Source organism: Thalassophryne amazonica, chromosome 12, assembly GCF_902500255.1.
Source record: "Thalassophryne amazonica chromosome 12, fThaAma1.1, whole genome shotgun sequence".
Classification (NCBI taxonomy): domain Eukaryota; kingdom Metazoa; phylum Chordata; class Actinopteri; order Batrachoidiformes; family Batrachoididae; genus Thalassophryne; species Thalassophryne amazonica.
The window spans coordinates 76,449,509-76,457,110 of NC_047114.1; positions in this window are offsets into that span (position 1 = coordinate 76,449,509).

The window sequence follows — 7,602 nt, forward strand, 5'->3', positions numbered from 1 at the left end:
CTGTAGGTGTCATTTTTCAGGTTTGAAATGACGTTGTATGTACCTGTTTCTAATAAAAAATAAATAATACAAAATAAAATCTGTGCTCCCACATCACTTTTTTTCTGATGTCAAGGATGATAACCTAATGTTTCTTTATGGGGCCTTAGCTGTATTATGTATTAATAACTAATGTATTAATAATTATGTATTAATAACTGTATTATTAAGTCAGCATATCAAAATACCCTTGTGTACAGAATTTCCACAACCTATGTCCTTTAGAATCCAAGATAGTGACTTACAACATAACAGCCATATTGGAATTCAACATGGCAGCCAACCCAATGGTCAGACCTCTTGGATCCGGCAATGAAAATTCCCCTATATGCAAAATTTCATACTTTCTGCCAGAAGTGAACATCTTTATCCACATATCTGCCCCACTACTTGACCTTCATTCAAATGAGTGACCTCTGGCTGACCTTGCCAAGGCAATTCTGGAATCCAACTAAGTACTTGTCCCCTTTGGATCAAATTTGGGGGGGGGTTGGACCAAATTCCCTGACATTGACCTTTGTCCAAATTAATTCTTTAAAGGTACTTTCACAGTCAGCCTTCACCGACTTATCTGTTTCACTAGAGATCATCAAAAGGGCCTGGGTGGAGTAGGCCAACAAAGAGAAAGGCAGACAGACAAACAGACATAACCTTGGCCCCTGTGATTGACCTTTGGCAAAATTGACATTGCTGGACATCTCTGGAACCCATCTCTCTCTTTCTATATATACAAGTATATGTGCAAAATTTGGTGCAAATCAGACTCACATTTCAAATTTTGACCTTTGTCCCCAATGAACTTGGCACCTGTGTTAACCTTTGATAACCTTATGAGACCTTTGATAAATTTGATTTTGCCAGGGTAATTCCAGCGCCTGCATGCATGTGTGCCACGTTTGGTGGAGATCTCAGTGAAAAATTAAATTTTTAACCTTTGACACCAGTGACCTTGAATGTTGCCAAAACAAACCCTTTAAGGGCAATTCTGGTGTTAACGGTCATTCGCCTTTCAAATTTGGTACAAATCACCAAAGGAAATGGGGGAGTAGGGGAGCAAAAAGAGACATAAATTGCTCAAACTGTAGTGTGTTGTCCCATATATTCCCCAACATGCACATTTTAAACGTTACATTTCTGCTTTGATTTCCACCTGTGACCTGCAGTACTCTATGCTGCTTGTTTCTCATGATTTACATTTCATAACTTTATATAATTATCTTGCTGGTGTTATTTTATGAATCCTTTGCTTATAAATCCCTGTGCACTCTATTTCCTTTTGAGGATTCTTATCTTAAGCTTGGCTCTCTGTATTAGTTTAAGTACTGTACTCGAGCTATGCGAGCTATGCAGCACAGTAAGGAAACTGCATTTTATTCTTGAGAACATAATCTGTTATTTTATGCCACTCAGCTTCTTTATTCTTTACTGCCACCTTTTATCAGGAGATATATGAACAAATAAAGCTGAAGTGGGGCTTTGTTATTTCTTTCTTTCTTTTTAAACAGCATATTTGAAAGCAGAAGAGCATTACAAATGACAAAATAACCTCTGGCCCAAGGCTGTTCAGTGGAGTTGAGTGGCTGTTGAGGAGTGGCAATTTCTGTGCCAGGCGAGCTCCTTCCAAAGGGGGCAGATATTACCTCTGTCAACCACCGCATTTTGAGCTTCAGATTTAGGCATTCTTGGAATGACGTGTGTTGTCTCAGTCGATGCTCCAGCTGTGCTAAGTGGTGTCTCAGTGAGACCTTTTACCTGCAGCTTCATTCGATGACTGCCAGGTGCTCCCGAGGTGAGATCCCGATCGGCATAATGGATTTTCACCCACCTTCAGGCACTGACGGAGCTGACTACAATGATGGTATTAGTCCCAGTATTGTTCCCCATGGCAAATGTGGAGAAAATTACCCAGTGCTCTTCAACTTTGTAAAAGCTGGGGACTACAGTTCAGTACATTCAGAGTGGCACTACTGGACATTCTAATACTGATACTGTAGCTGAGGAGATTCAACACATTCTTGAGGGAAGATGCTGGAGTCTCCTGCAGAACTGCAGGGTCAATGCAAGTGCCCAATTTGTGAACTCTAACCATAGAGTTTTATAGAGCAGGCAGAGGACTTTAAACATGGACAACACTCCTGAATGGAATATGGGAGGTTTTTTGTGAGGAGACCATGAAAGTTGCCAGGGATTTGGAGTATCAGGTTTGAACTACGTCAGGCATGCAGAGATGCTGTTCTCCTTGCATTGCAAGATTTCTTTACTTCCATCTTGGTGGCAGTTATCAACTAAGCTGAGTGGAAGAAGGGACTTATTGTCCCTCTCTGGAATGGAAACTGTGATTTCATGAATTGCAACTAGTAAGTAAGTAAATTTAATTACATTTCTATAATAAAAATTTATTATAGTAAAACAAGTAAGAGAATTCTGGTGTTCATCAGGGATGTGTTCTGGTTTATACGTGTTTCAATGTTTGCATTGGCTGGGTGCACGGTACAGCAATGGATTCCAATAGTTTTGGTTGCTTTCTTCATTTTTGATCAGGAAAGGCTGACTGACGTTGATTTGCAGATGATATTGTGATTTTTGTCAAATCAATTTATGCCCTGATTGCATCATTTGAGAAGCCGGGTGAGGAGCTGCAGTGTCTGAGTTTGCAACTGTCATTTGGAGATTTGCTTATCTCAAATCTTTATGTGGTTAGAGAAGTGGGCTTGTGATCAGAGGATCCTCAGTTCAAATCTCCATCAGACTGGACAATTATGAAGGTTTTTTTTTAATCCCCAAATTGCTCCTGGTGTGCAGTTGTGCACCAGTGAGTGGATGAACACAAGGCATCATTGTAAAATGCTATGAGCACTGCATCAGCTGGAAAAGTGCTAATGATACGGTCCATATATACCATCCTGGCAGTGACATTCATGTCTTTGCAACCTTGGTCTTTAAAATGAAGATGTACTCTGGGAAAAGGAGAATGAAGGTCAAGTTCTTTTGGTTCCTGGTACTTGTGGTTGTGATATCTTGATGCTAACCAGTGACTTAAGAGGATGACTGGATGTCTTTGACCATAGGTATCTCCCCATAATCCTTTGGTAATGCTGGAATGACTTTGTGTCAAGCAAAATGTTACTTATGGACACTCCAGGTTTGTACTACATGCACTGTGAGGGAGCATCAGCTACAGTGCTTTAGTCATGTTACGCACATCTCCTTGACCTTGAACTAGCACATGGGTTCTTAAGTGCTGTAGAGAAGGCCAAGTGGTCACCCACCTATCACCTGGCTGCAGCAGACAAATGACTGCTTTTGGGAGGTGGGGACAGGCTATTTGTCTGCTTTCGTGGTTACCACCAAAAACCATATTCTGTAGGGTGGTAGACTGCAGCATTGCATGACCCCAGTGCATGCTCCCTGACATGACTTGCTGCACGCTGTCGGCTAAAGCAATGACTGCTGAAAAGCAGTGAAATAAAGTGGCTTAAAGCAAACAATCCATACTAAGAAAGGACATCACATCTTCTCTCTGCCTGTGTTGTCAACCATTCGAAGAAATAACTGGAACAACAGGCCGCATCACTCAATGTAATTGTACAACTCATTGAGACCTGAGGGTTCTAGCTGTATCCCTTTCTGCTCCACTTCACTCCGGCTCAGCCTGGAAAAGAAAAATACGCATAAAAATGTATCTGTTACATAACCCAGCAGACTCTTTCCCTGAGCATAGTCCCATCACCAAAAACTCAACTTGCACGTAAGATAATTATATACCGCAGTGCATCCATCATAAGAATAATTACCTGATTGAGTCATTACAAGACTACTGCATTTATGTCACACTGCACTTGGAAATAGGAGGGATACATATTGAATGAATCAACTAACCAGACCCCATTAGTGCAATCTGCAGATGATGCCAGATTGCCCAGCATAACTGAATACAGCGAATGCATCATCCACTGCATCATTACCAATCAATGTGATTTACAGGGCCCTCTAAAATAGTCAGCATGAATAAATAAATAAAACACAACCACACATAAATGCTAAAACAGTTGTGTGCGTAAGTAAAGACACTCTTATGTATAACTCCTAACAGTTAAAAAAAAAAAACTGTTTCCATGATCTCTGCAATATTTCTAAATTGAAACCTCTTGCAAGATTAGATTAGATTAGACACAACTTTATTGATCCCTTGGAAAGACTCCCTCAGGGAAATTGAGGTTGCAGCAGCATTGTATAGCAGCACACAGGGTAAGAAGCACACAGAGTATCAAAAGTGAAAGTAAAAAAGAAAAACGGTTTGCAGTATAAATACACAATTACATTGGAGATGATTATTCTTGCTTTTATATCCTCATGTCTGGGCCCTCTAAAATAGTCAGCATGAATAAATAAATAACACACAGCCACACATACTATTACACCAGCTGAAATCATGTAATTTTGTGTTTCACATGTACAATGTATAAATGTATATCAATAACATATGCACTTTAGACAATAATGTCCTTTAAATGATAATAATAAAATAATAAAAATATTTGTTTGTAAGGCAACATGGATGGTTCACCACATTTGATTTCATCAAATCATTACACAACAATATGTACTGCATGTATGAATGTACATTAATAAATGACCAAAACTGGCATCACAAAACATTTAACACAGTTCATAATGTAAATGACACATGTTTTTTTTTTTTAAAAAAGGTAATTTTGATTGACAAAGTGCAGTGGCAACAATACAAATATATAGACATTACAAACTGTACCGTAAACATGTTTTTCCTCTTTGGTGAGCCTGAATAATTAATTTTGTATGAAAGTATTTCACATCTGTCAGTTAATATAGTACTTCCTGCTTGAGTGGAATTGTGTGCACTTTTAGAGCTGCACTACTTATAAGGATGGAAACATATTTTCAGGTAAAATCCATTAAATTACAGGTTTTTTTTTTAAATATCTGTAGCATGCAGTTCCTTCACGGTCTCATGTTGACACACGTGGGTCTAGTCACACACACACAAAAATAATGAAGGGATTAGCTAGTAAAGATTTATAAATACAATGTGATTTTTTTAATACATTGCAAAGCAGTGCAATATTTTATTCTACTTAAAAATATCTGATCATGCTCTTACATAATTAGGTGAAGGGCAGTATGATCATGACCCATTTGACATAATCATCATCATCATAATAATAAAGAACCACACTGGTCATTTTGATGTTTGAGCCCAACATATACAGCCATGTGAAAACGTTAGGGGATCCTTGAAATTTTATGTTTGAAATTTTTATGGCATCAAATTTTTAAAAGAAAAATTGGCTTCTTTATATTAAAACTTCTAAAAATATATCCTTTAACCTCAAAGTGAAAACTAATTACATTATGACAAAAAATTAAATAAAAATATAAAAGCCAAAGCTTTGAAATATTTCTAAATTGAAACGTCTTGTGTCCAAGATTAGATTAGATTAGAATAGATTAGATTAGATTAGATTAGATAGAACTTTACTGATCCCTTGGGAAGAGTCCCTCAGGGAAACTGAGGTTCCAGCAGCATTGTATAGCAGCACACAGGGTAAGAAGCACACAGAGTATCAAGAGTGAAAGTAAAAAAGAAAAACAGTATGCAATATAAATACACAATTGAATTGGAGATGATTAAGCTTGCTTTTATATCCTCATGTCTGGAATATTGTAATAGTCTTTTTTCCTGTATAAATAAGAAGGAGCTTGACTGAATTCAGGTCGTCCAGAACTCTCCTGCAAGGCTTTCAGCTGGAACACACAAATGGGCCCATATTACGCCTGTTTCAGCCTCCCTTCACTGGTTACCTGTGACGTTTAGAATACATTCTAAAATCTTGACCCTAAGGTTTATACCCTTGCATGGCCAAGCTGACCCTTACATCTCTGACCTGCTACAGCTACACACTCTGACCTGCAGTCTGAGATCAGCAGTCCAGATGTTACTTGTGATCCCACAAAACAATTTTAAGATGCAAGGTGATCACTCCTTTGCAGCAGCAACACCAAGGCTGTGGACCACTCTGCTTCTTTCCCTTCGCTGTGTATATGCTGTTGATGTATTCTTTTAGTTAGACAAGGGTTTTTATTGTTTCATTCTTTTATTGTGTTTTCCTGTTTTTAAAATCATTCTTTTAAATGTACCTTCTCTGTATTTTACTTTGTGAAGCACTTTGTGATGTCTTATCTGTGAAAGGTGCTATGGAAATTAAATTCACTACAATTGATTTTATTTATAAAGCACCAAATCACAACAAAACTGTCTCAAGGCGCTAACCTTACCAGACCCCCTTGAGCAAGTAAAAACTCCCTTTGATGATGGTGAGGAAGAAACCTCAAGCAGACCAGACTCTGAGGGGTGACCCACTGCTTTGGCCATTCTAACTTAAAATTTACTTAAACTTACTTACAACTGAATCATCACTTTTACAGTCTCTTTTCTGTGGACAGTTTAGGGGATGGATACATGCAGTGGCACACACAAATCAAAATGCCATACAGTAATTCATCTTTTTTTGGCACAGTGCTGAGTTCAAGACTACCAAAACAATTTGATACATTCGGGCGCATTGTAATCATATTGGCAAGACAAACCTCATCAGTCATACTGTAAAAGCCTTCACAAGTGTTTGACTTTTACTTTGTAACAAGAAGAGAGAAGTGAAAATACTTTTACGTTCTTGTTTTTGGTTATCTGGTTTAGAATCTGTCATGCCATGTGTATGATTGCACTATTGTTTGGGCTCAAACATAAAAATGAGGGTTCCTTAAAAGTTCAGTCAAAATATCAAACCCTAAATAAAGAGAAAACACCATTTTGACACCCCAAAATTATTAAAATAAGTTGCACATACTGATAATTGAACAGGACCTGAGCCAACTAGACTTAAAGAAGTCTGGTGCAGATCTGAGCCAGTGTAAACAGCCCAAACTATACCCACTGGCCAAACTGTATCCAGTGTGCACTACTTTTGAAGTAAATCTGTGCCATCAAAGTTTGAATTTGAATTTTTAAGGTTGAATTTGTTTTTTGCATCAAAATCAGTGTGAAGTTGAATTTCTAAGGTTGAATTTGTTTAGCATCAACATATTCAGCCTCAAAACTTCAACCTAAAAATATTTAACCTCAAAAAATTCAACTTAAAAAAATTCAACCTAAAAAAAAATTCAACCTAAAAATAAAAATTCAACCTCAAAAAGAGAAAAGCAGAGAGAAGTAATCGATCCCTGTCTCAGTCGTCCAACGTTCAGCAATGTATCACATCTTCTTCTTCTGCTTTCCATTTGGTCTTGGTGTCACATGACCAGTGGAGCAAAACGTGATTGGCTGAAAGCTGGACAACTGAGACAGGTTTTGATTGCTTCTCCCCACTTTTCTATTTTTTGAGGTTTAATTTTTTTTTTTTTTTTAGAATTTTAATTTTTGAGGTTGATTTTTTTTAGGTAGAATTTTTCAGGTTTAGATTTTTTAGGTAGAATTTTTGAGGTTGAATTTTTTTAGGTAGAATTTTTTTAGGCTGAATAATTTGA